At 47.1% G+C, this 27,852-nt stretch overlaps 1 long non-coding RNA gene across 1 annotated transcript; it reads right to left on the reverse strand.

Moving 5' to 3' along the window:
• Positions 1-24,630: 24,630 nt before the first annotated feature.
• 2310043L19Rik (RIKEN cDNA 2310043L19 gene) lies at positions 24,631-26,032 on the reverse strand. The gene is made up of 3 exons (NR_037994.1): positions 25,796-26,032; positions 25,099-25,203; positions 24,631-24,986 (listed from the first exon to the last, which is right to left on the reverse strand). It is a non-coding gene; the product is annotated as an RIKEN cDNA 2310043L19 gene (long non-coding RNA).
• Between the last annotated feature and the right edge of the window lie 1,820 nt (positions 26,033-27,852).

Below are 27,852 nucleotides of genomic sequence, written 5' to 3' on the forward strand. Positions count from 1 at the left end.
ACAAGTTTCAGGAGTCATTTCTCTCCTTCCACTGTGGATTCCTGGGACAGGATGGACCTCAGCCTTGCATGATAAGCGCTCTGTCCTGCTAAGCCATCTTGCCACCCCCAAAACTGCTGATTTTAAACGCTGTCGGCAGGGCTCATCTTATCTTTGCAGCATTTCCCCCTCACCTCTACCCCATGAGGTCCAGCATATGTTGGTTTAGAAGGGGCTTTTTTCTGTATTTAAAAATAGTCTTTTAGCCGGGCGTGGTGGCACACGCCTTTAATCCCAGCACTTGGGAGGCAGAGGCAGGCGAATTTCTGAGTTCGAGGCCAGCCTGGTCCACAGAGTGAGTTCCAAGACAGCCAGGGCTACACAGAGAAACCGTCTCGAAAAAAAACCAAAAAAAATAAAAATAAAAAAACAGTTTTCTGAGATACTTGTGCAACAGTCTTTTCTCCCATCAACACTTTCAAATATTGTTCAAATGTGTTCCTCTATTAATGTTTATTCTCTGAGAAGGAACAGCTAACAAAGGTATATAGGTTCACATTTGAGTTATCACAAATTCTGAAGTTATAATAGATCAAGTAAAGGTTTTAAAAATATTGTTAATTATCGTTCTTTTTGCCTGGCTGTGCTTTAACCTGGGCCCCGTGCAGTCTCTGAAAGCCCTCTACCCTCAGCTACATCACTTAGCCATGGCCACGCCCCCTTTTAACCTTTTACCCTTTGATATGTCTCTCACTCCCACTGTACTTTTTAATCTTTTGGCTAAAAAGTCCAGCCCCAAATGAAGATTTATCTTTTAGGCAGTTCATGAGCCACCATGTAAGTCAACAAAAACAGGCTTTTCAGAAACTGGAAGATAAGCTAGATATTCCTCAACAGAAGAATGGATAAAGGAAATATGGACCATTTACACAGTGGAGTATTACTTAGCCATTTTTTTTAAAAAAATGAATTTCTTTTTCAAAAAATTTAAATATTTAAAAATGAATTATCTAAGCAAATGGATAGAACTAGAAAAAAAAATCATCTTGAGTTAGGGTATCCCAGATCCTGAAAGACAAATAAATGATATATATTCATTTATATGTGAATATTAGTTGTATCAATGACAACCTAGCTACACTCCATAGAACCACAGAGGTTAGGTGTGGAGTAAGAGACTAGGCAGGGGCATATAGATATCTTTAGGAAAGGAACATAGAATGGATAGCAACAGATGCATGAGGGAGCACTGGAATGGGAGGACAGAGTGAGCAGAGCAAGCAGAGATGGGGACAGGAGGGTATACCAAGAGAGATAGCTAAAGTTAAGGACCATTTGAGGGGAAATATGCAAACCCAATTCAATAGATGCTTCTTAAAATACATACATACGTGAAGGCAGTCTAAATGAAATTAGTAAATAATGGGGGAGACGGAGCCCCAACTGGACATCTCTTGTCACCCAGTGAAACTTCCCATACCAGGACTGGGTTATATCTAATTGAATCGTTGACCAAATCCATCTCGTGGGAATCTCCAAACAACCCAGGCTATTGACGAGACTATAGGTTGCTCTCCGCAAACTGAGGGCAAGGCCCCACTGCTGGAGACAACACCCACACAGCTCATTGAACACGGAGGAACTGAGCTAGGAGAGCTTTCACTGCTGTGTGCTAATCTTTGGTACAGGAAGGTTTTCTGCACACTACCAAAAGAAAAGCAAACACCAACCCAGCCCCCAACCCTTTGATCCACAAGGTGTTCTGCGTGCAAGATCTGCTAGGGCAATGGTGGCACAAAGTTTGTGGGAGTAACCAACCAATATCTTATTTGAATTAAGGACACTCCATATGAGGGAGCCCATATCTGACACTGCGTGGGTAAACAAGAACCTGAAACTTAGAGTAAAACTAAATACTACTGTTATTAAAAGAAAAAAATAGCAATAAGATGATTCCTAATGACATTCTGCTATACTCATAGATCAATGCCTTGCTCAGCCATCATCAGAGATGCTTCCTCCTGCAGCAGATGGGAACAATACAGAGACCCTCAGCCAGGTATTATGCAGAGAGTGAGAAACCTTGGAAGACTCACCCCTAAATAGGATGCTCCATCAATTGCCTCCCCTCAGAGCTCGGGGAACCTCTTGGGAAAGGAGGCAGAAAGAGTATAAGAGCCAGGGATTGGGGGGTGGTAAGAACACCAAGAAAGCAAGACCCTCTAAATCAACAAAGTTCATCTGAACTCACAGAGACTGAGGCCATACACAGAGGGACTACGTCGGTCAGCACCAGGTCTTCTATGTATATATTATGGCTTCCAGTTTAGTGTGTTTATGGGATTCCTAAGTGTGGGAATGAGTGGGTCTCTGATTCTTGTCCTTCTCTTTGGGCTCTTTTCCTTCCAATCCCAATGTGTTAGTTTTTGTTTTATCTTATTTTTTATTATTATCCCTTAAAAGCCTGTTAGTTTTCTAACAAGCAGCAGAAAGGGAGTGGCCCTGTACGGGAGGGAATACGGGGAGAAACTGGGAGGAGCACAGAGAGCATAAACTGTATCAGGATATACTACGGGAGAAAAAAGCTACTTTTATTTTATTTTTAAGAAATTAGATTCAGCTGGGCGTGGTGGCGCACACCTTTGATCCCAGCACTTGGAAGGCAGAGGCAGGCAGATTTCTGACTTTGAGGCCAGCCTGGTCTACAGAGTGAGTTCTAGGACAGCCAGGGCTACACAGAGAAACCCTGTCTCAAAAAAAAAAATTAGATTCAGGGGTTTTCTTTTCTTTTTAAATATCTATTTATTTTATGTATATGAATACACTGTAGCTGTCTTCAGACACACCAGAAAAGGACATCAGACCTCATTACAGGTGGTTGTGAGCCACAATATGGTTGCTGGGATTTGAACTCAGGACCTCCAGAAGAGCACTCAGTGCTCTTAACCTCTGAGCCATCTCTCCAGCCCAAAACTACTTTTAATAAAAGTTTTGCTTAGTAACTAACTTTGCTCATAGATTTTTTTTAAACACCTTTGTCAGAGACTCCTGTCATAGCAGCAAAACTGCTTATCTGAGAATTTTCCATTGGCCTCTTTTCCCAGCCCCAGATCCTGAGTGTTCTCTTTAGTGACAAGGTTTCATCTCTTTGTTAATACATTTATTTATTTATTTGCTAACTTACTCATGCATTTCGGTGTATTTGCTCATGTGTGGGCATGCAAGCCGCCAGGCACCTGTGCAAAACTCAGAGGATAACTTTCGGATTCTCTTTTCCAACCATGTGGGTCCCAGGGATCGAAGTCAGATTATCAGGCTTGGCAGCAGGTGTCTTTAGCAATCGAACCACCTCATTGGCCCCGTTTTGGTTCTTTTCAACACTGGACCCCAAACAATACTGCTGACTCTGCACCCAGAACTATTTGTGTGGAACAACAGTAACCGTGGCAGCTAATGTTTTCCACGTGTTGGTTTATTGCCTGTGTAAACACCACAGGCTTCCTCCTTCCACATCCTCAGAGCGCATCTCCAGCCATTCCCTAAGTTAGCTCTAGGGTATTTGAAAATCTCTTTACTCTTTGTCCCCCACTAGCCTCCTAAATCCAAATACTCAACACCAAATCCAAACAGGTTGGGGGTAGAGGGGGGGGGCAGCGGTGTTCTGTGTAGGCCTGGCCCTTGGTCTCCCAACATCTCCTCACCCTCTCCAAAATGGAGGACTGTCACCCTGCCTGCACCGAGCCAGCGTCCATCAAGCTTCGTCTGTTCTGTTGAGACTTGGCACGCCCCTGCTCCTATGCTGCAGCTCACGGGCCAGCAGGCAGTGCCAGCCCTCAGCAGCCGCAGTCTGCACACGGGCTCTAGGCCGGCACTGGCTCACTCGCATCTTTCTGGGACACAAGGGAAAAAGAAAGAACACACTCGTTGAAACACTGGATCAGTAAGTCCATCACTCATGCACAGAGTAGGAAGCAATGGAGGAAAAAGAATGGGGACCCTCCTGACATGGGACGTGGAAACAAAGTAATGGAGAGCCATGTACAGCGCCCTCTGCCTCCTGCTGGAGTCAGTGCAGGTCCTGTGGCGGTTCCCTCCACTGTCTACTGGCACCCAGCTACCTTGGGTCAGATAGATAGGAAGCCTTGCTGTCCTTAGACACAGGTGAAATGTAAGCCCATATGCTCCTAATTACGGCACTATTCTACCAAGCCTTACAGTCTTGGAGAAGAAGTAGGAGAGGAAGGGTCAGGCTTAGCCTTCCCCGGGGGTGGGATACTGACTTTCTAACTGACTAGGAAAAGAGCAATTACTTGAACGCATTGAAAATCTAAAGTAGTGCCCTTCTGCTTCCTCTCAGCCAGAGACCCACTGAGTCATTTCTTCTCTTGTCCATCAAAGCAGGCGCTGCATCCAAGACATTGCCCAACTCAAATCCTGTAATTCCCTCTAAATCTACCCTAACCTTCCAAAGTAAGCTTGTTAGTTTAAAATAGACTTGTAAATAGCGCTCACCAGCTCATACAAAGCAAATAATGATTTGTACCTGAAAAAGGCGGTGTGGGGGGTGGGGTGGGGTGAGGAGGCATCGAGAGACAGCACTTAGCTCATTGATGAAGAAAGAACCATATACTCTGTGATCAATTGTTTTTGGTAATCTGCAAAACACATTGTTATCACTTTTCTATGAAAATAAAACACAAACACTACCTAAGCAATAAAATTATACAATAAAATAAACTACAGTGCCACCATGACTATCAACCTGCCCTGGTGGTTGATGTCTTCTTCCAGTCCTGTTTGTGTCCAATTCATTCACAGGATGAGGTTACAGTGCACCCTGCCCTCACTTTCAAGGCCGTTTAACACGACAAAATTAGTGTCAAGAAATAACTGAGTACACTGGGCAGTTTTAGTCCTAAAACCCAAGCAGCCTGGGGCCAGGCAGGGCATGCTCACTAGGTTCAAGCCACAAGAGCTTCGTGGGGCCACATTTAATTCCATGGCATAGCCTGGGCATCGGGCAAAAGCAGGGGATGGGAGAGCCAAGGGGACTTAGCATAAGTCAACATGTTTGTGGATTCTGGACCAGTTGCCAAGCCAGAGGACAGGGATGCCTCACAGGGGAGACAAAGCTCAGATATGGCCGGGCACTGTGCTGCCTCTCTTCAGCAGGGAGGAACCCCAAGATTCCTTCCATCTTGCTGATACCATAGTGTTCAGTGCCCCCAGGCTCTGTCGAAAGAGGGTCCCTGGAGGGGGGGCACTGTTTATTTGGCATTTGACCAAGGCCATTGGGGCTCCCTTCAGAAACATTTGATAGGGGGCCAATTATTGTCACATACGATGCGGAGAAAGGAGGTCAGTTTAAAGAAAGTTTAGATAAAACACCAGCAGCAGCAACAAAGCAGGCTCTCTACAGGGTGGCCATGCGGGCACAGTGTTTGTAGGGAAGGGACACTGACCCCATTCCCTTGCATATGGACAAAGAAGCTCAACAAAGGAGCTCACCAGCCCCAGTCACTCATAAGCATGAAAGGGGCCCTCACGCCTCCGCAGCCTGGCTGGGAACCAGAGGCGCCAGCAGCCATCACACAGTCGGCCCGTAACATAGAAAGGCCTTGGGTCGGAGCGAATTCTTTTGGGTAGCCTGCTTGTGACTTCAACGACCCGCCAAAGTCTACTGAGTGATGTTTGTCCCCGAAGTGTAAAAATATGGATTCCTTAAGGGGAGGGGGAAGAAAAAAACAAGGAGAGAAGTGGAGTTTTCATTTTGTAAGCTCTTGCTAGCTGTGGGCCATTCCATGTGACCTCGTTAGTTTTAACACTAGCCCAGAGAAGTCTGTTCCTGATTCTCCGCTGAGAAACCTGAGGATGAGATCTCGAATCAGGGGCTTACCCCGAGTGCCCTAAGGAAGCAGGAAGCAGGAAGCAGGAAGCAGAGCCCCATAGCCTGATTTCCATACCTCGTGTTCTTAACCTCTACGCTATTCTGGTCCCAAGCTCACGTTCAAGGTTCTTTTAGCTGTGTTGTTGAATCATTACTCTGTTCACGAGGAAAACAGTACACTTTCCCTAGTGATCGCAATTCATGTGGAATCTTACAGTACTCTTTTTTTTTTTTCTAATAGATTTGCACTTTGTGCAGGAAAGTAAAAGTTCCTAGAAGAGTGACCTTTTGCATCTCTAATTAACAAAGGAGGGGGGCGCTGCGTAACGACCCTTTAACAATTCTATCTATCTAATATTTAGACAGGTTCAGAAAGGCAGACTAGAGGGCCAAGAATGAAAAGCCGGGAACAGGAAGGTGGAGAGTGGAGAAGACCTTAATGGCATCAGGTTAAAGACAAGGTTTGTCTTCCTTTGAATTCTGAAACACTGCCACGCCCTGGAATGAACCTGTCAACTCTTCCTTCAGAGAGCAATGTTTCTCCGGGCAGGGAGCTGGCTGTGGAACACACTGAAGGACTCCTGCCCATGGGACAGAGTCTAATAGTGCTTTTTCCAGGGGTGGAACCCATGGCCCTGGGCCATCTCTGCCCTCTCAGCTGGACCCCACGAGGTCTCACCATGACAGCTGAGCAGGGTTAAGATTGCAGCCTTCAGCACACTGGAAAAAAACAGCTGCTCTGGGCCCTTTGCTTGCTGGCCTGTTCTCCACTGGCCAGTGGGACATTAAGGTCTTTGTTATTCACGCAGCAGTTGGAATCTCTGTCCATTTAAGGAAGGAAGCCGCAGGGTGATCCAGCCCTGGCTGTGCCACTAAGGAGTGACTCATTCACTTCTACCATGTGAACTGTGGATGAACCCTGGCCCTTCCTCAGACACGGTCTCGGCCTGCACTACATTAAACTTGATGGATTCTTAAGGAATATGTGCCATCTATATAATAAGGCAAATTAAGCCCCATGCAACCAGGAACCATGGCTGTTTGTTTTGATAACATTAGAAATTATGAAGGGGAGAGAAATGGGCCAAGTCTGGGAAAAGAACAAGAGTGTAGCCACATTGGCTTATCTCGAAAGGGACCGGAGCCAGGGTACGCTGGTGGTCTGGCGGACTGAGGGTTTCATACCAACGGCACAGTTGCTGGGAAAGACTAGCCAATAGCAGAATAAGGAACAGTCTGTAAGGAGAGGTACTACTGAGTTCAGTTCCTGCTCTGCTATATACTAGCCATGTCACCATGGACGGCTAGCTGGTGTCTCCTAGCTTCAGATTCTTCATCTATAGAATATAATTCCTACTTCATGAGTTTGCATAAGGGAAGAGCTAAGCACAGTCCATAGCAAAAGTCCACACCAATCACTGGAAAAAAGATTAAAATGTACATATATATATACATATATATGTATATATATATATACATACACATATGTGTGTATACACATATATGTATATATATACACACACATGCACATATATATGTGTGTGTGTGTACACATATACGTGTGTATATATATATATGTATATATATACATATATATATAAACATATAATATATAGTTTGGTCTATGTATATATGTGGCCACCTCTCTCTTTGTTTCTCTCTTGCTCTCTCTTTCTCTGAGTGTACATATACCTAAATATGTATGTGTAAATTATACATGAAAATAATTTGTGTGCATAAAAGTATATATGTGTGTATGTGTGTGTGTGTATATATATATATAAATCATATAATATAATAGATTGGTCTATGCATATATGTAGCCACCTTTCTCTTTGTTTCTCTCTTGCTCTCTCTCTCTCCCTCTCTCTCTCTCTCTCTCTCTCTCTGTGTGTGTCTGTGTGTGTGTGTGTGTGTGTGTGTGTGTGTGTGTGTGTGTGCAGAAGGCCTGAGCAGGCAGGCAGGCAGAGGGGACAGTACAGAGGAGACTCTAGGCTTCAGGGATTCAGTGCTCTCACCTGAGCCTGTGGGGCAGGGGGCAGGTTGCCCCCTGCAGAACCCCTGCAGCAGGCTGCAGAGGGGAGGCTGAGATTTGTCAGGTGAGTCCTTATCTCAGAAGTGCCTTCCTTTCATGTTGCCTTTGCTATTTCTAAAAACAGGAAACTAGAGGCTACCACAGCTGCCAAAGTTTCTTTCAGGGGAGAATCTATCAGAAATTAGTTAAGTGCTTCCAGGGTCAAAAATCAATAAGTCAGGCCTGTGTCCTCCCAGTGAGAGGGAAGAGGGGTGTGGAGATGAGGAGGAGGTGCCCTGCCTGCTACAGACTCCTGCTGATCCTGAGCCCAGGAGCCACCACCAGGACAGGAGCTTGCTTTTGCAGGCCTTCCTTGAACTGGCCAGGGAGTTACATTACAGGCTCTCTGGAGGGAGGCAGCAGCAGCCTGAGGAGTTGAATGAAAAGGCACAGTGGAGACTTCCAACCATGCAGCTAGCAGCTCATCCCCAGCTCTGAGCAGCTGCCATCCATGGCTTCTAACCATGATTTCCACCTCTCTCTGCATCCCATCCACACAGCAGGCCCAGAAGCAGCAAGGCCAGAGGAAAGGAACCAGAAGTTAGAAAGAATCACCACCACCATCACCACTGCCACCACCATCACCACTGCCACCACCATCACCACTGCCACCACCATCACCACTGCCACCACCATCACCACTGCCACCACCATCACTACCACCACCACCATACCACTACCACCATCACCCCCACCTCCACCACCACCATACCACTATCACCATCACCCCCACCTCCACCACCACCATACCACTACCACCATCACCCCCACCTCCACCACCACCACCACCTCAAACCCTTTACTGGTTGTCCCTACCTATATCCTAACTTTCCCTGGAGATCAAAAAGGGGTTTCAGACCCTTTGCTCCAGAGACTTTCAACTTTCTCATTGTTAAATGAAGGCAATCCTAGAAACTCTGAGACTCTCTCAGGACTCCTCTGAGGAGTCAGAGCAATTACACAATGGGACCTGGAGACCAGCACTGCACTGCATGTGTGTGTTCCCTCCACAGATTTACACGCCACAGGAACTCTGGGAAATTGGCTCAAATTTTTTGTCACGAAAGCAAAGGCAATAGCAAAATGCAAGGAACCTACCAGGCATGGTGGTACCCACCTGTAATCCCAGCACTCAGAATCATGATACACACACACACACACACACACACACACACACACACACACACGGGCGTGGGCGCCTATAGCAGAGCCTGGGGCCCCTCTATTCCCCTGTAAAGGAATTCTGGCCTCCTTGCTGCGACAGCAGCAGACAGAAGGACACAGTTTTTATAGAATTGGGCGAGTTCTGAAATTCTCAAAAAGTTTTCAGAATAAATCTTGTTTTGCTTTGAATTTAAATTTGAGTGATTCCAAAAGACCTGGAGTTTCAGTGTGGGCTGGATGTTGGTTGCAGGAATATCCAATAATACACATTCTTACATAATGCAGAAAAATATACCAGGCAGTACTTTCAGGAATGCATGAGCAGGTGCAGGTGGGAGAGAAGTTTGGGAAGTAGCAGAGACCATCTCTGGACCAGAGCACTGAGATGCCCAGATACTGGGAAATCAGCCCTTCACAGTTACCCTCCTCTGCATCCAGCCAATAGATGTCCATAGTGAAGCCCTCTGTCTCTCTGCTCCTCTCTCTTCTCTCCGCACCCCCACCCCCGTGTGTGTTTCTCTGTCTCTCTCTTTCTCTGTATGTATGCTTCTCTGCCTCTCTGTCTCCTCTCTCCCCCACCCCCGCTGTGTGTGTGTGTGTATTTCTCTGTTTCTCTCTCTCTTTCTCTCTCCCCATCTCTCTCTGTATGTTTCTCTGCCCCTCTGTCTCTCTTTGATTTTTTGTCTGTCTGTCTGTCTGTCTGTCTGTCTGTCTGTCTCTCTCTCTCCCTCTCTCTCTCTCTCTCTTTCTCATCAATAGCATTTAACCATGCTTTTCTTGCTGTGCTTTCCTATCAGGAACCCACCTCTTCCAGCTTCTCTTGTCACTCTATCTGCAGCTTCAGGACTCTCTTTTCACCACCACCCCCCTAACTATAGATAGTGATGACCCTGTCCTTGAAGGGGACACCCTTGGCAGCGAAGGCTAGGAGGCTCCAGTGTGGCTACCATAAACCAAAGGACCAACCCCAGGAGACCAAGTGGCTATTGACTCCACCTGCCAACAGTTTAGAGCAAGAAACTCAAAATGGTCACAGTGAGAGGTGCCGGTCAGGCAGACATCGGCAATCTACAGGACTATACAGTGCACACCTTTGTGATCTTTAGGCTGGGGTTGCAGGAATCAGGGGGCACTGGGAACCGGGCAGCTGGAAAATGTGTTATAAATGCCCTTTCCACCTGCCCCACATCAGCTAATATGCCTTGCTGAGATTCTTTATGACATTAAAGAGAAACCAGAGGAGGAGGTGAGAGACAGTACCTCCATGGACTCAAAATTGAATGTCATCTCTCCCGAATGACTATACTTGCTGAACAGAGAGAGAGTGGTGAGGCCAGCAAAGGAGGGGAAAGGATGCCATTGGAGCCCCGGTTTCTCAACGTGATCACATCTCAGTGATGAGCTCTGTCACCGGGAGCAGTTGCCAGAAAACTAGAAACAATACCCACACATCTCTCACTTAATACAAAGAGTGAGATATACCCCACATCTCCCACTAATACAGAGAGTGCGATATCCCCACAGATCCATCTAAGAGTAAAAAGACCTGTGGCTCCATCTGAGATCCAGAACATTCCCTCTGGGCTCCCTAGACCAACCATGCACCCATCCAGTTGTGCTGGCTTAAAATGAACAGCACAAGGCTTGGGGAAATATGGGGCTGCAGAGTGAAGGCTCATTCAAATTTGGAATTCCCAGATCTATCTAGTAAACTCATCTGGGAGGGATGGCCAGATACCTTCTTAGACCTGCCACCAGCTCTCTAAGGCCCCGACCATGTGCAGGTCCTCAGCACTGGGGCTAGGACTGTCTTTTCTTGAACCACGTGACCTGTCTTCCCTATGAGTACTAGTATGTTGGTTTGGTTAAACCTTCCAGAAGGCAGAGACTGTGTCCTAAACATCCTGAGTTCTCTACCATTCTGAGCACAGAGCCTTGTGAATGACCAATGCCCTACATTAAAGCCAAGGGAACTGGAACACATTGCAGAAACGGTCTCCTTGTGGCTCTCCTGGCCTTCTTGTGCAATACCGTGGTGCGACTAAGTGAAAAGTAGTTAGGGTATCAGAAGAGAGTTAATGGGGTCTAGAGTTCTTTAGTTCCCTAGAAGAAAATGGCTCTTGGTTTTACCCTGGATCAAAGTGCTAATGTTACAATGTGAACTATAAAGTTCAAAGAGCCCAAGGTAATGGTGGTGGGTCCCGTGCTTGGAAAATCGGGATGGCTGGAGGAGAGGGAGGAAGAAGAGAGGGAGGAAGAGAGGGAGGAAGAAGACACCTATCCATAGCAAAGGGCAGATGGGGTAGGGCTGGGCTGAGGAAGAGCCATCTCCAGGAGAAATAGTCCTACTGGTGACCAGGCTGTGACCGGAGAGGCAAGAAGGGCTCCAGCTCCACCTCCAGCCACACAGAAAGGGAAACCCACTACCCAGACACGGAGAACAATGCGACGGCTGTGTGGCTGATCAGTCCTGAGGAGCTGGAGAGAGGACAGAAGAGAACTTAGACCACTGTGCTTCCCTCTGAGCCTGCAGGAGCCCCACATGGTGACAGAGAAACCGTGGGCTTACAATGTCACAGAGTTTACTCCCATCCACTGAGTCCAGGTTCTGGGCCCATAGAGGGCAGCAATGTCTGCCTCAGTGAACAGTGGGTAAACCAGGGAAAGAGCTCAACTCCCAGCCAGAAAGGACATCCAGGCAAGCACAGCGGACATCTCCGTAGCCTCTAAATTCACCCAAAGGGAAAGGCAAGAGGATATTTAAAGAGATAAACATAGGACATACTTTCTTCCTCCTTCTCCTTCTCCTCCCCTTCCTCCTCCTCCTCCTCTTCCTCCTCCTCCTCCTCCTCCTCCTCCTCTTCTTCTTCTTCTTCTTCTTCTTCTTCTTCTTCTTCTTCTTCTTCTTCTTCTTCTTCTTCTTCTTCTTCCTCCTCCTCCTCCTCCTCCTCCTCCTCCTCCTCCTCCTCCTCTTCTTCTTCTTCTTCTTCTTCTTCTTCTTCTTCTTCTTCTTCTTCTTCTTCTTCTTCTTCTTCTTCTTCTTCTTCCTCTTCTTCTCCTTCCTCCTCCTTCTCATTTTCCTCCTCCTTCTCCTCCCCCCTTTTCTCCTCTTCTTCCTTAAAAACCAGTGACCTCCCATGAAGCCTTTAATTTTTAAATTTTGATTAATTTATTTTTACAATATTGTATAAATGATAAAGTGTACTTTAATTACACCCCATTATTTATCCCCTTACCCCTTTCTCTTCTGCTTCACTCTTTTTTCCTCTAGACAAGTTCCCTTCTATGTTCATATTTTTTAATTTTTTTCACTGTTGAAAATTAATTCCTGGTTCTACAGTTAGTCTGGATTATATTTGTCCTTCTGTTCCCTGATACTAGTAACTACACACACACACACATCTCATACTGTTAACACACAACAAAGCAACATGCCTACTCTTGGACATGTCATGATTGATGTCTAGGACCTGGCAAGATGGTTCAATGAATAAAATGCTTGTGGCCAAGACTGACAATCTGAGTTCAAGCCCCTGGGACTCCATATGGTCGAAGGAGCGAGCTGACTCCCAGAAATTGTCCTCTGACTTCCATACCCACTCCATGGTATGCATGTTGTACACACACACACACACACACACACACACACACACACACAAACATTTTAACTCTTTATAAAGTTAACATTTAGACAAAACAGAGACAGAAAGAGTGGGAGGGCCAAAAGCCCCATTGCAACATGAAACTATGAGAGATACAAAGAAAAGAGTTCTTCTCTTGGAGTCCCTTAAATCTGAACCCTGTGCCTCCCTAGGGAGAAGCTGATGGGTGGGTGTATTTCCAGATGTTGTCTGGTACTGGACTGGCAAGGCCTTTCATGCCCACCAATCAGATCATTTGGGAAAGCTCAGGTGAAACAGGATGATCAGAATATAGAAACCAGCATGTCTGCTTTGGGGATAACAGGACAAACAGGGACAGAGCCCGGGGCAGGAACAGTGCCAGATCCTCAGTTTCCATGAATGTCACACTCTGATCCAGAGACCCTCCTGCTGAGCAGGGCTCTGCCACCTGCATCCACTTACACTGAGGCTCAGACAAGAGGATGGAAGATGGGGAGTGGCTGGTTGGTGTGGAAGCTGTTTTCCAGCTCAGGGGTAAAATGAGGCTGAGGGATGCACTGGGAGGACAAGCCAGGCTTGCCCAGGCACCTCTGCCTCAGGACCACTGTCCTGCTTGTTCTTTCTTCCTTCCTGGGCAGTGTTGGTCCAGCACACAGCCCCATACCTCTGGCCATCCATCCCAATTCCAGAAAATCGAGCTCCCCAGACACAAAGGACACCTTTTCCCCAAGTGTTGCTCGAGGCTCATTCCTTCACAACCTATCCCTCGCATGCCAACAACTACCAGCTCTGTCCTCACGTCGCTGTGACAGATGGGAAGAAGAGAAGGTGGCAGTATACACTTAAGAACCACCGCTCCAGTCACAGAGAGAAGGGAAAGGGTAGCAGTGGGTGGAATCCGCCTTTCTACTGTAAGATCTATGCTTGGGTTGACCGCTCTGAAAGCCCCAGAGATACAGCCTCCGAGTCACCCAGGAATACCTGGTGTCAGATATTCCGCTCCCAAAGGCCACCAGGGTGTTCCAGGTCTTCTGCTACTCTGGAGCTCCCCAAACAGGGCCCTGCAGGTCACCACTTGCTCTAAGAGCCAACGGGATGTATCCCTCCTATTAGAAACAGGGACCCCCCTCCCCATTCTTGATGACATTAAAAAAATAAACTTTACCTGAGGTAACCAGAAAAGTCTAAGAGACAGGGAAAAGGGCAGGCACTCAGCCAAGTTGTTAAGTGACAGAGTCTCCACAGACAGGATCATGCAGCCAGAGTTTGCAACCTGAAGGCCCAGACTATGTTTCTGAGGTTGTGTGTGAACAGAGCAGAGGGAGGGGGAGGGACTCACGAGCTCTATGTGTATGGATGGCATGAGGGTGCCTAGCCTAGTGACTGGACTCAATGCTCCATGCTAGTTTTGCCTGAAAGGTGGTGTTCTTCCAGCTGTTAGCAGGTGTTCTTGCCCTGCATCCCTCTTTTGTATTTTGTTTCATGATTTGTGCCTGTGTACGTGACTATGTGTGCACACCTCAGTCAACATTAGGTATCGTTCTCAATTGCTTCTCCTCCTTATTTCTTTGAGACAGGTTCACTTGCTGAACCTGGTACCTATTGGTCTAGACTGGGTAATCAGCAAGCCCCAGACATCCTTCTGTCTCTACCTCCCCTATGCTGGGATTACAGGCATACCATGCCCAGCATTTACAAATGCTAATCAAACTCAAGTTCTCCTGTTTAGGTAGTTATCTTCCTTGGCTCTACTGTTTCCTGGGAGGCTGGCTTTCTGAACTGTAAGACCTAGGCTTTTGGCCTTGGGTTGGGTTTATAGTTGTTGACCCTAAAACATAGTTAAAGGAAGAAGCTGAGGCATTGTTCCTATGCAATGCTGGATTTGGTAGTGACATGTCCCTTGATTGTAGGTCTCTCAGGTTCAGACAATCAGTGCTTTTCCCAAGCTGTATACCCTCCACCCCCGCACTTCTGTCCCCTCCCTTTAGCTCAAAGTTGCAGGTAAAAGCAACTATTAGCTGCTGCCAGGGCTCCTGGGTACTCCATCATCCCCTCGTTGATTTCCTTAATCTGTTCATACTTTTGTTAATAGTCCCTGCAATTACTCCTTTGAATGGGCCATCTGTTTCCTGCCAGGATCACAGTCAAGTAAATTTGGGGGACATGTTTTAAAATTTGCAATGCTTATTAGCATCTTAAGGCTCCAAAAGTCCTGCAGCAGAGAAACTTTTTAAATTTTGTTTAGCCTCTAAAATGCTGTTTTCATAGTTTCTATTAGTCCCAGTGGAGTGTAAGAGAAGCTGCCATGTGGGGAGGGTCGTGACTGGCACACAGCTTCAAGGATAGCCATTTGCCCCAGAGGAGGATGGGTCGGGAAGAACTGCGAGCCAGGAAGGAGCCAAAGATAAGGTCCAGGCATGGGGATGCATGATATTTGGGTCATCTCAGTGGTCAGGAAGAAGCACGAGCGTGCAGTGTGGCATCTTCCGCCCTGCCATCAGGGCTCACGTCAGTCCTGGATCCCTCCAAGGAAAACTGAGATTGATGAATTCCATGACTCAGCACATGTGCACTCTAATGATCACATTATCATACTGTTTTATTTTATTAGAAGTCTCACTGGGGACATGAAAAAAACATTATCGACTGCCCATAAGTCAACGAAATAGAAGAAAATCAGCCCTTTAGATGCGCACGGCTCCTTCCTCTTAGTGTTCGTGCGTGTCAAAACCAGAAACAGTACTGATGGGAAAGCATCAGATTTTGATAACTGTGATGATATTTTGTTAAAAAGTAATTAAAATGCTGAGGGAAATTAGTGAGTAAAACCTTTTTCTCCTGTCATAGGACTGCATTTTTATCAGTTACATCCTTGGTCAAGGACTCCTCAATCAAGTTCTGTCAATAGGACTTTTGCTACGTTCTTCAGAGAAACTGCTGGCTGCCCTGTTCTCTGGAGTAGCAGCAAGCTGAACAAGCCAAGGCCACTCCAGTATTTCTCTGTCTTACTTTGTCACAACATATGACCCCCTAAAGAGACCTCATCCTTTCCGTTTTCTGTATTCACAACTTCCTACATCTTTTAAACTCTAATGGACCCTCTCAGACATCCAGAGAGAGCTCGCCAAACTCCAAAGAGACGGGGATGAAAGTAGCCTGTTGACTTCTCCATCATTTGAGTCAGGAGCATGCAAAGGACTCCATGAAGTCTGCCTGGTCACGCTGAAGGCACAAAGAGATGCTGAGGCTGGGGGCCAGGCCATTCTCTTGCCAGCAGTCAGCATTCTGAATGAGGATAGAAACTAGAAGAAACCCTTTCTCTCTTCCTTATTTATTTATTTATTTATTTATTTATATTAAATTTGTTTGTTTGTTTGTGTGGGATGGAGCCTACACACCACAGCGCCTGTGATATGGAGGTCAGAGGACAATTTTGTAGGAACTGGTTCTCAGAAAGAGCTTTGAACTATGACCTTCCTGGAAAGAAGCATGTGAATGCAAAAAAAACATGATGACGGTCTCTGCTTGGTTATGGATCCACCGGTTGCCGTCCTCTCTTAGAAATCACGCCTCCTATCTCCCTCTCACACATACACATACACATGCGCGCGCGCGCACACACACACACACACACACACACACACACACACACACACAGCCCTCGCTGCGACAGAATTGATCAAACCTGCTGCAGCTCTTCAGTTGCCTTCTCCCCAGTAGCTACAAGGAAGCTCGAGACAACCTTGAAGGGTACTTTATTGTTTTTCATCAGAGCCTTCTGCTACAGGCAGGTCACATGGTACGGGGCAAGTTTTCCCCCACCCTGAAACCTGTGAGTCAAGAACTCTCTTTATCTCACAAAATGGAAGTCCTTTCTCCCTCCTTCCAAGAGCCCACAACACCATCTGTGGTACGATGCCACCTCTTCTAATGCTCTCCCACTTCAAGGCCTAGGGTCATGAGACTGTCTCTCCTAACAAAGCTCGTCACTAGCCTAATGCCACATTAGCACTTGTCTATGAATCTGCTTCCTTTTGTAACTCCTGTCTCCAGTACTTGGGAGTTGGCGAGGGCTGGTTCCTTTTACCCCTGAAGAGTGGGCCTAGAACACATGTCAAAATGGCCTTAAGGACTCCAGGTAGAAAGAAGGGTTGATAGAGACTCAACTCTAAGAGGTGTACCCTGTAGTGGGGAAGGTTACATATGTGTGTGGCTGTGTCCCTCCCACTTGATATTGCTGTGACCCTAAAGCAACTGTACATAATAAGTTAAAAATAAAAAACAAGAGACTTGGGCTCAAGATTCATACTACCTCTGAGAACTTCTAGAGAGCTGATACTAACAGGGCTGATCTGTCTGTCCCTGGGGGTCTATTACGAATCGTTCTACCTGTATTTCAACGGAGCGAAGCTGCTCATGACTTTCTCAAGGAAAGGGATGGTGGGCATCGCTAGGGAACCCAACACATAGCACAGGACCTGAGGTGCACAGCCCCTTGCATGAAAAGTCTGTTTCAGTTCCTGAAAAGCCTTCGACACCTTTTCTCACATGGAGCCTGTAAGAGTGGTCCACTCCATTCTTTACAAGCAATAAGCCAGTTTTCCAGTTCTAAGTCTTGATATTGAAGGGGATTTAGTGATTTGAAAAAAGAAAATCAGATCCTAGTGGAGATCTCTCCAGAAGCTGGAAAGTGCCAGGGGACAGAAGCCGTATGAGTCAGCTCCAAAGTATGATGCTGCTGTTTGCTGATGGAGATCTTCAGCTGCCACGGGCATGACCTTATTCAAATATGTATGCAGCCACTCATGCATGAGCACACACAATCCTTTTAAAGAAGGAGGCGTCAACAAGAAAAGCTATAGAGCTCTTCCTAGCTGTCAGACCACAGGCTCCATTGCCCAGATACAGCTAGCAAAGGAAAAATGAGTCCCAACTCTAAAAGCAATTTTCCTTGTAAACTTCTAGATCCTTAAGGCTTAGATACCACACATGACACAGCCGTTTAAAACCTGGCGTGATTTGATAGTATACAGGGCATGTGTGTTAGACCCCAGCTTCTCTGTGTGTGTGTGTGTGTGTGTGTGTGTGTGTGTACATAGGCACATACACTCACATGTGTGTAGGTAGATGCACTACATGTGGTTTTATGTGCACATAGAGGCTGTAGGTTGATGCTAAATGTCTTCATCACTTTTTGAGACAGGGTCTCTCACCAATTAAGATAAACCAACTGTCTAGCCAGCAAGCCTTGAGGAATCCTTCAGCTCATGTCTCCCCAGGGTTATGATTACAGAGTCACACCATGCAGCCAGCTCTCATGTGTGTTCTGGAGGATGAGTGCAGGCTCTCACACTTTTTGATTGAGCCATCTCCCTAGCCCAGACCCCAAGTTTTTAGACTGTGTGTTATGACCCTACTATGTAATATGTAACTGAATGGGGGCATGCAAAAAATGGCAGCAGTAAAGGGTTTCTGGACATGCAACAACCAAACATGAATCCGAAACCAAACATAATAAATCTGTGCAGCATTCACACATGTTGTATGAATGCCACAACTTCACTAAGGCTTGGTTTTGAACACACAACACATATTTTACACTATATATGCAACACCTACACATACCAAATGAAACACCTTGGCTCAGATTTAAGACTATTGTAGGTTATGAACCGCAGTGATTTCTCTGCTCATATGAAGTTTTTGCTCTTATAGGAACATGATGTTTTAATTACAGAAAACAAAGACTTTTAATATTTCCCAACACCATCCCTCAGCAAGTATCCCAGTAGACTACTTCTGGGTTGTAACATATTAGAATGTTTTATTTTAAAACTTGCTATCTGAGATTCTGACTTGAGTTCATAAAACATAAATTTTGGTTTGGGATTAGGGAAGACTTTCTAGAAATTTCTGAAATGGTCCTAAACATAGCGCTGATATTTTGTGATACAAGAATATCAGTCAACTCTGGAAGATGCTGAAGATGCCCTACTGCCTGTAGCATCAAATATTTAGCCACAACTTAATTCTTTACACGAAAATAAACACATGCATTCACCTCATTAGCATGAAAATTTGCTTTTACTTTTAAAATGTTATTTAAAAACTACATTCTATATGATTTATCAGTAAATACTTTGTTCATGTATTTTATATACTCATATGCTCAAGGTCATGTAAAAATTTCTCAGGCATAAAAGGTTAGTGGAAAAAGTATTGAGAAGTCCTTTGAATCCGTGCTTCATGTCTCAAGATTTAATGAGGTGCCACCTCAGCATCCTCATGTGCAGAGTCACCAGGTCACCCTCAAGCAGAAAGGACCAGTCCCAAGAGAAACGGCAGTCCGAAGCAGTGCAAGTTCTTGGCCAGTGACCAGGTAGCCCAGGGAGTGGTGCTACCGCTTTCAGAATGAATCTTCCCTCCTTGGTTAAACTCACTCCTTCCCACAAGAGACCCAGACTCCCAGTTTATTATATACTCTCACAGAAGTACCCAGAGACTTGTCTCCTAGGAGATACATCAGGTTGGTGGTGAAAGTGACCAACACTCATCCATCTTCTAGTCCACCGCCCAACCTGACCTTCTGCTTTCTTTCCCATGGGCCAAATTATAATTCATTGGGAGGTTGGGCTGCTCAGGAGTCAGAATATCAAAAACTGGGAGCCTGGAATCCTATATGAGTTTTGTTTCCCCAAGTCCCCACGGGAGTGGCAGAGTAGTCTGGAGCAGAAATTAGCTGCCGACACATGTGAGGCTCAGCTGTGCATCCATCTGAGTGAGGACACACTTGGAGGAATGCTTCCCCTCTGGTTGCATGGACATCTCTTTGTTTCCTTTACATGGCTCCAAGTGCCCCAAACACCTCCTGCTCAGGAAGGTAACTCAGCAGCTCATTAGAGTCCTCTGCCTAACACATATCTTGAAGATAAAACATGGACACGTGGTGTCTGGCTTGTCCAGAACAATCCTGAGGGAAGTTCTAGAATGTGCACAGAAGAGATCTGGGCAGCTGTGTCAGAATGACGAGGAGGAGACGCGAGGTGACCTTACTCCACCCCACCAGAAACCAACCTTTGCAGGCCTGCGCCTGTCTCTCCCGTGTTGGCGCTCTGTCTCTGGTGGACTCCACCGTACCAGCCCAAGCTGCAGCCAATGCCCACAGGGAGACTCTCCCTGGGTGAAGTCCAGAGCTTGCAGGAGCTGCTCTGTCTGGTTTTTAAGAGAGAGGCAAACATGTAACAGGAAACAAGGAGACTGTCTCAGAGCAGGATCAAAGGAAGGGTAAGAGGCGGGGATGGCTGCCGGGTCTTCACAGAAATCAAGCACTCCAGTCACGTTCTCAACAAGTGACTTTCCATCCCTGTGGACTGGCCTGTGCGGATCGCCGAGACTGTCCCTCAAGCATCAGGAAAAATACAGGCCCACAGACAGCAGTGTTTGCTGGCATCAGTTCTATCCCGACTGGGGTTCCTCCCTGAAGCTCCCCACACTGGTTCCTCTGTTCCAAGCTGAGCATGAGAACTTGAGTTCCTTGATCCATTGAAATCCACCCTTCTCGTCTGGGTGCTCCCCAGTCCCCACCGAGTGCCAGGATACTATCCTCACTGGAGCAAAGGTAACAAAGCAGCCTTTTCCTCAGGAAATCCCTCCTTAATTGCTCCAAACCAGTTTCCCTTCCAACACAATACATTTTCCTTCATAGCGCCTAATAGAAGTATAATTAACCAGCCAGTCAAGTTGGGTGCTGCACGTCCATTTAGCGTTTGCCTCTCTGCCATCTTCGGAGGTGTTGTGTGGTGGAGCGGTTCATTACCGGCTGAGCTGTTCTCTGTTTACAGGAACAGACACTGGTACTCAGTAGGCTCCCAGTGTCTGCTCACTGAATGAATCCATGAAGGATGTCATTAGTCCCCCAAGGGCATGTAGTCACCTAGGAAGCAAGGGCAGGGCCCTCCAGCTCTGGCTGTTAAGTCATCCCCAACATAGCTTAGTGACTGGCAAAGACTCAGGAATCTAGCCGGGATACCGTACCTGCCACTTACGACTGTGTGACATTGAGAAAGTTGTAATGTCACTCTGTTCCTCAGTTGTCCTATCTGTGAACTGGGTAGAGCGAGAGTGCCCACTTCGCTGACTCATTGAGTATAAGGGATTTAGCACAGTATCTGGCAGGTGCTGAACTTGCTTCCATTCTCCTGCGAGGCCCAGAAAAGAAAGTAAATTGAATGCTGGCAAAAGTGGCAGAGGGGGGGCTGGTGAGATGGCTCAGTGGGTTGGAGCACCCGACTGTTCTTCCGAAGGTCCAGAGTTCAAATCCCAGCAGCCACATGGTGGCTCACAACCATCCGTAACAGGATTTGACCCCTCTTCTGGAGTGTCTGAAGACAGCTACAGTGTACTTGCATATAATAAATAAATAAATAAATCTTAAAAAAAAAAAGTGGCAGAGGGATAGCTGGGAGGGTTTTGACTGGAAAGGAAGCCTCGAGGGAAAACATCTCGCTGAGCATTTGTCAGGCAAGTATAAACAAAGCCCAGGCAGGGGCAGACCACAGAGTGCCTCTCTTGACCAGTCTAACTAGAGAGGAAAGAATCTCTTTGAAATAGATGAGATTGTGATGTTTTCATTAAATATTCACAAATTTGTAGAGTGGAGGATGCTGCCCTACCATAAACTCAACTTCATACAATGTAGAGTCACACACACACACACACACACACACACACACAATATTTCAACTGAGTGGTTGTCTTTACCAGATTCGTCTGTGGACGTGTCTATGAGGGATTGTCCTAACTGATGCAGAAGAGCCCAGCCCACTGTGGGCATAAGCATTTCCAGCTCATGGTCCTGGCAATACAAAAATGTTAGCCACAGATGAGCCTGTGAACGAAACAGAACGCAAGCCAGCTGGACGCATTCATGCATGCCTCTTGCCCCCTAGTTCTCACCTTCGACTCCTACTCTGACTTCCCTCAGTGATGAATTATGACCTGGAATCATACGCTAAACGAACCCTTTTCTCCTCTAGTTGCTTTTGGTCAATGTTTTATCACAGCAACAGGAAAGTAACTAGAAGAGAAACTCATTCATCGGTGTTAGCAACGGTCCCTTAGCAAGGCCAGAACAGCAACCAAAAAGTGAGCAGCCCAGACCACAAAGCCTGGTGTGGCCCCTCCCTCCAGGAGACCCCAGGAAGTCCTTCTCCGGCAGCCTCTTCTGCCATCTCCCACCAGAGACAGGGGACAGGTAACCATATGTTCATTTTTAGGACATGAATGTTCCCGTCCCGGGCTCACCGGAAGGCCTGGATAAGTTATCTGCTGAAGGAGCAAAGGAGGGAGGGCAACTGAGCGGAAGAGTGCCTCCTTGCCTACTATCCCCATGGGCAGGAAGACAGCCAGGCAACCCAGGGTTTCCAGAGTGTCCAGAGGGGCAGGACGACCTCTGAGTACCAGCAAATGCTTACAGCCACAAAGAGACTCAAACCTCTAAGTGCAAAGAAGAGAAACTGGAGTGTCAAAGGGTGAGAGCAACTGACTAGGGAGGCAATGCAGCAGGCCTCACTTGTGCTCTCAGACTTTGCAACAATGGACCCCAAGAAAGCAGAGTATCCCCCTAGCCGCCAGGAATCTCCTCTATGAAAATAAAAGGCTGAAGTCCAAGGGAAGCCAGGCGAGGAGCTAGTGTCTGGGAGAAAGATGTGCAACTGTTCCGTGGACCTCGCAGGAGACTTAAGAGCTGGGGTGACAGAGGGGCAGAGCCACACCTTGGCGGACTGCTTAGTTATCCATATTTCTTGCCTTCTATGTAAACTTTACCCTCATGTCAGGATCCTGGGATGGACTTTGTAGAGGGTTGCTGGATCTCTGTGTCATCCTTCCCATTGTGGCCACACTGTATAAACCTCCTTTCTCTGCTTTTCACCACTAATCTGGCTCTTTCAGTTGGCTTGTTGAGGACATGTGGTCAACTCTGGCTTGTTCAGGGACAAGTTGTCACTCTAGGTCCCTCCGTTTTCTTTCTCCTGTAATGTTGCTCCTGAATGCCAGGAGGGGTGTGGGTATGGAGCCCAGGAACCAGTCATCCAGGTTGGGAGGCTCTGTGATATCTGAGCCTGAAGTTCAGAACTGGTCAGCCAAGCTTGAACAATAGGCACCAGGGGCCCTGTTCCAGGAGCCTGACAGGCCCCTGACCCTGTTCTACTTTCTCCAGCTGTGAAGATCTGGAGTAAGGGACAGGGCTTCCCTAAACATTTTATATGCTGCCTCACAGAGTCCTTATAAGGAGGTGGAGGATCGGGTTATACACATCCAACATTCAGAAAACTGAGGCCTAGACCAAGTAAGAAACGTGGCAGCGAATCTCCAATTGTTCAAAAGGGGGAGATGAGACTTAAGAGCCCAGTAGCCTCATCTCCCCAGGCCCACTGCTTCCCTGCCAGGTCCTGGGGCCTCGGGCCTGCCTGCTACACTTGAAGATACCCCATCCTGTCCCATCCCCACCCCCTATCTGTAGCCTATCCTGAGTAAGTCTGTGGGCAGAGGCTCCAGAACCTTAGAGTCAGGTTCCAGACCCAGTTGGAGACCCACATACTAATTCAAACTCTGAGTACTTGGGGGAGCTGAACTTTCCAGCCACCCCGTTGTCCCTTTTTCCAGCAACAAGTGTGGGGCTTCCCCCAGTACCCCCCCCACACACACACACAAGGCGAGAAGCAGGCTGCTGCAGAGCAGCTGGCAAACAGTCGAACACCTGTGTGCCAGATATTACAGCTGCGTGTAGGAAACGTGATCCATCTGTAGCTCCTGTCACATGCGGGGTCCAGTTGCCGTACTCAGGCAGGTTGGAAGAGGATCCATTGAAGAGAAAGAATTTCAAAGCCCAGGCACCCATCCCTCCCTTTCTCTCCCCACCCTTTCCTCCCACCCCCAGCATTTTCTTCTCTTCTTCTCTGGCACTCAGTATTTCCGGCTGAGCTTGCTTCTCACTAATTCCCAAGCAGTAACACACCGCACCACGTTGTTGCTGGTGCCGCTCCTAGCAACACACGCTGTAAGGAAACAATAAAGCTACTTAGCATGCGCGGCGTGCTTCTAGTCTCCAGAGCAGTTGTTTAACTCCTTGCTCCAAGAATGGCACATCTGGCTGAAATGTTTGTGGGTTATCCTAAAAGCCGGGGTGTCTGGGGGACACCTTGGGGGTGTCCAGTAGTTAGTTGGCTCAGTGTCTCCTCGCTGTCCTCATTCAGAGTTGCAGGATCTTTATCCGCTTTGCGGAAGCATATCTATTTTTTTTTTGCCAGAATAATTTTGTGGGCTTTGGTTGATGTTCGTGATCAGCCTGCGTGTGGAAAAGGGGAAAGATGGGACATTGTACAGGTGTTTTAAAAGGGTAGGCAGAAAAAGATGTAGCAAGCAGAGAGCCAATTACTTCTGCGTGTGAACTCCCAACATGTCTTTCCCAGAAAGCAACTTTGCAGGGAATGGTAATTTTTCTCTCACAACCAACCAGGAGGTACTGAGCCTGATGAGCAGCCTGAGCACACCTTAGACAAGTTCACCCCAGTGTCACAACCCCTGTGACACTTCACACTGCCTCAAGATTTGCTTCAGTCTTGGGGCTAGCAAGGATTAGCAAGGAAAGGCACTTGCCACCTGACAATCTGAGTTTGATCCCAGGACCCATGTAGTGGAAGGAGAGATCTGGCTCCTACCTGTTGTCTCCTCATCTCTACACACATACTAGTGTGTGTGTGTGTGTGTGTGTGTGTGTGTGTGTGTGTGTGTGTATTACATTATATTTAACATAAGTTAAAATTTAAAAAAAATGTTATTTCTACCTCATCAAGAGACTGTCATTGCACACAACAGACACTTAATTAACAATTCAAATGATGTATAGCAGCCGTCTTATTTATTCATTAGGTTAGCCAATATTTATTTCTTAATCCAATCGCCCAAGTCTTACTACCTTATTCAATATCCTCAATTTACAGATGAAAAATTGAGGTTCAGAGAATTATATAATTTGTCAGAGTACAGTAGCAGCAGGATCTGAACCCAGAACACAGAGGTGGGCCTCAACGTGAATACTTTAGTTGGAATTCCAGTGGGTTCTCCACATTGTCCCAAAGCAACCAGCTTGGCCAGAGCAGAGGTGTGTGTGTGTGGACTTGATACCTGACCACAACATGCTACGAGGTGAAACTTGAATTTTCTGTTCCCTGAAGCTCCCACTTTTCTTTCCTGTTCACTGAAAACAAAATGAAATTAACATCATAATGCAAGAAATCGAGTCACATGGGTGTGGATCAATCTTCATTCCTGCCTTTGTCACATCAAAAAATTACAGAGGCTATACCCACCAGCGCCATTGTTCTCCTGGTCTCACGTCATCTCCAACGTCAGCCCTGTCACCACTCAAGGTGCCACTTCCTTAGTCCTATACAAAATGCAATTTTCACTTGCTCCTGGAAAATCAATATGGAAAGGCTCTAATTCTCCAGATTTCGATTTTTCAATAAAAATGTGAAAATGAAACTCCACAGGACTGCAGCCAAAATGGTGCCCCTGAGCCACTGTCACTCTGGAGGGAAACTCAGCAAGGGTTTTAGAGGAGAAGACCAACTTCCCCATGGCTCCTTCCATGACTCACTGGATAAGAAAGGAAGAAAGCACGGACAGGACTCATCTGTGCTAGTTTTAGACGGGTCCCTTCAAAGAAAGACTTCTTGACTCGGAATGGTACTGTGTTTGCAATCCCAGCATTTGGGAGGCTGAGGCAGGAGAATTGCTGGGAGTGAAGGCAAGCTTGGGAGCCTGGGTTACAAGTGTGAGGTTCTGTCTCAAAAAGAAAAAGGAGAGGAGGAGAGAAGGGACTGGGAAGGAGGGAGAAAGGAGGGATAAAGGAGGGGGAGAGGGGAGGGGAAGGGAGGGGAGGAAAGGGGGGAAGGGAGGGGAAGAAAGGGGAGGGGAAGGGAGGGGAGGAAAGGAGAGGAAAGGGGAGGGAAGGGGAGGAAAGGAGAGGGGAGGAGGGGAGAGCATTGGAACCTTCTGACTCACCAACTCTGCTTTCCACTTAGAAGCTCTGGGTTTGATTTCCTCACCCAGGAACAAGAGCGGGAGGAGGACAGGAGTTGGTCAGGTGAGTTCTGGGAGTGGATAGAAGTCCTCAAAGGAAGCATCCCTGGAGAGGCTCCTTAAGGTGCCTGGCTCACTGCAGGCACTCCCTAGGGTGAGCTTCCTGCATGCCTGCTTCTGCCTCTGTCCCTATCCCTCAGGCTGAACAGCTGCTGTGCCCTTTTGGAACATAGCGTTGTCAGTGGAGGGCCACTGTGAACTCTTCAGTTACTACCCAGGACCTCCTAATCCAACCAGCAGAGTGTCACACTTATGGAAATGTCACCAACAGTCCCCAGGCTCTGCCACAAGAGACCCTTCAGAACAAAGCTCCCAGGATTCCACATCACTTCTCTCCACTGCTGTGTTGACACTGAACTCAGTGGGAAGAGGAGAAGCCTCTACTGAGACCTTGCCCTGTATGTAACACGAGCTCGTGAATGTCTGTGGACGGTTCTGCCTGAGCCAAGGGCAGCAGGCAGCACCAGCCTCAGAAGGGTGAGTCTCAGCCGGTTCACTGCCACGTGATCCTGGGTGGGTCACGTAGCTTCTGGGTACTTCACTGTTCTCAGCTGTTAAACAGGTTAATAATAGAGAGGCACACTTTGACCCAGCAGCATGGCCTGGCAAAGGGAAGCCGATTCAGTGATGGGACAAATGGACAGGGAACTGAGGACTTTGAGGGAACAGAACAAGAAATCCGCGGAGCAGTGAACTTTTCTGTCAAGCCTCTGAGAGGCCTAAAACCAAAGGAGATGTTTAAGACCGCAGCACCAGCTTTAGGCTCTGTCTTGTCTCTGCCCAACACCCTCCATTTTGGCTCTCTTTCTTCCCTCAGCTCTTCCCTTCCTCTCCTTCCTGCGCGCCTTTCTCCGGTGCTGTATGGAACTCAGCCTCACTCAAGCTAACCAAGGGCCCACCACTGAGCTAGCCTCAGCCCATAGGACTAGTTTTCCTATCACTTCCCAATAACTTTTAAACCAGAACCCAGAGCTTTGATGGCAGGCAGGCTGAGGAGAGGGAGGGCATGCAAGCACAGGTTGGCTGTCTACGGATCCACACATAGTATGAATCGGTGCCAGGAGAACACATGGGGAGCCACCAGCTGTTGGGCTCTCTTGGTCCATGTCTGCTCCAGCAGGCTCATGACACTTCCAGGAAGTCAGGCTGACTGGAACAGAACCACCAGAAGGAATAGAAGACCTAGAGGCTAGCTTAGAGTCCCGGGAGTCAGGGCTGTGGTGCAATTCACAGGGTTGAGTACTTGTCTAACATGCACAAGGCTGCAGGTTTCAAACTGAGAAAGGAATGGGAACTACCTCAGGGCTGCATCCTAAGAGGATTTTACAAGGAGTTACAAGATCTAACAACAGGCTGTGTGTATGGGGTGAAAGGATACAGACACAGAAGAAAAGTTACCAAGTGAGGTTTTGGGGTTTTTTTTTTTAATAGCACATAATTTAAAAGAGAACAAAAAAAAATCAATGTTATCTGAAAGACGGTAAAACTGCTCAGGGTTTCCTCCTTTGCGTAACAGTGATTCTATTTCTAAACCCTGTGTAAATCTAATATCCTCCCTAAACAGTATCCAGCCAATGGCCTTGGAAAGCAGAACTTGCCCTCAGCAACAATGGGAGCTTTGAGCGTCAATGGTAAGTCCCCATGAGTCATAGGGGCTTGTCCCCCTGTATAGCCAGAGTTAAGTGCCTTTCCTCCCTCTCTCTCCCCACCTTAATGATAAAGAATGAACTTGAGATGTGGCCTGGCTTGTACTCAGGGTAACAGGAAGCTCTCATTATTGAAGACCTAAAACTCTGCACTGGCTGTGTCTTATTTTTATTGCAGCATCGATCCTTAACAAAACCATCAGTGAAACCAATAACACCTAAGACTGATGCAAAGCCTACACGCTTTGCAAATGGTTTTCAAAGCTGCCGTCTTTTCTCATGAAGAAACGTTCACGCTGTTACCCATCCATGTTACTGCTCAGAAACAGGAAG

This window comes from Mus musculus, chromosome 1 (genome assembly GCF_000001635.26).
Source record: "Mus musculus strain C57BL/6J chromosome 1, GRCm38.p6 C57BL/6J".
In the NCBI taxonomy this organism is placed as follows: Eukaryota; Metazoa; Chordata; class Mammalia; order Rodentia; family Muridae; genus Mus; species Mus musculus.